The sequence below is a fragment of the Panthera pardus genome, unplaced genomic scaffold, assembly GCF_024362965.1.
Source record: "Panthera pardus isolate Hobbes unplaced genomic scaffold, ASM2436296v1 HiC_scaffold_2, whole genome shotgun sequence".
NCBI lineage: Eukaryota > Metazoa > Chordata > Mammalia > Carnivora > Felidae > Panthera > Panthera pardus.
The window spans coordinates 140,570,416-140,571,693 of record NW_026526765.1 but is presented as its reverse complement, the minus strand read 5'-3'; the positions used below and the strand labels follow the sequence as shown (position 1 = coordinate 140,571,693).

The window sequence follows — 1,278 nt, the reverse complement described above, 5'->3', positions numbered from 1 at the left end:
TCCCCCTCACGTATTTCATTCATCCCCCCTCCCCACTCAGTTCCCTCTGGCATCTACCAGTTTGTACTCTGTATTTATGAATCTTTAAAAAAATTTTTGTTCAATGTTTATTTATTTTGAGGGGGGGCGCATACAGCATCAGTAGGGGAGGGGCAGAGAGAGAGGAGAGAAAGAATCCCAGGCAGGCTCAACGCTGTCGGCACAGAGCCCAATGTGGGGTTCAAATTCCTGAAACTGAGATTGTGACCTGAGCTGAGATCAAGAATTAGAGGCTTAACTGACTGAGGCACCAAGGCACCCTTGTACTTATGAATGTTTTTAAAAATATGGACTACTTCATAAATTTGTGTCATCCTTGTGCAGGGGTTATGCTAATCTTCTCTCTGTTGTTCCAGTTTTAGTGCATGTGCTGCCAGAGTGAGCAGTGAGATCGTTTATATTGCTGCATTTTCAAGTTCAGTGATACTTTCTTCTGCAATGTGTAATCTGCTATTAATCTTATCCAGTGTATATTTACTCTCAGATGTCGTAGTTTTATCTGATCTCATTAATCTCATTGTAGTTTAAAAATTTTTTTTAAAATGTTTATTTTTGAGAGAGAGAGAGAGAGAACATGAGCGGGGGAGGGACACAGAGAGGGAGACTCAGAATCTGAAGCAGGCTCCAAGCTCTGAGCTGTCAGTACAGAGCCCAATGTGGGCTCAAACTCATGAACTGTGAGATCAGAACCTGAGCTGAAGTCGGATGTTCAACTGACTGAGCCACCCAGGCACCCTCACTCATTGTAGTTTTAATCATAAATTCAGTATGATCTTTTTTATATCTTCAAGGTTTTACTTAGCATGTTCAATCTTATAGTTTTTTGAACACATGGAATGCAATTATAATATTCATTTTAATGTTCTTGTCTGCTCATTCCATCCTCTCTGTTAGCACTGAGTCTTTTGATTTATCGATTTTGCTTCTCATTGTGTATAGTTATTTTCGCCCTTATTTAATGCCCGCTAATTAAAAAAAAAAAAAAAAAAACTTTTTTTTTTTTTAACGTTTATTTATTTTTGAGACAGAGAGACAGAGCATGAATGGGGGAGGGTCAGAGAGAGGGAGACACAGAATCTGAAACAGGCTCCAGGCTCTGAGCTGTCAGCACAGAGCCCGACGCGGGGCTCGAACTCATGGACCACGAGATCATGATCTGAGCCGAAGTCAGCCGCTTAACTGACTGAGCCACACAGGCGCCCCTATGCCTGCTAATTTTTGATTGGATGCCAGACATGC

The 1,278-nt window shown here is 41.4% G+C and overlaps 1 non-coding gene across 1 annotated transcript; it reads right to left on the bottom strand.

Moving 5' to 3' along the window:
* Positions 1-320: 320 nt before the first annotated feature.
* Positions 321-425, bottom strand: LOC128778405 (U6 spliceosomal RNA). Its single transcript, XR_008423996.1, has one exon. It is a non-coding gene; the product is annotated as a U6 spliceosomal RNA (small nuclear RNA).
* Positions 426-1,278: the final 853 nt, after the last annotated feature.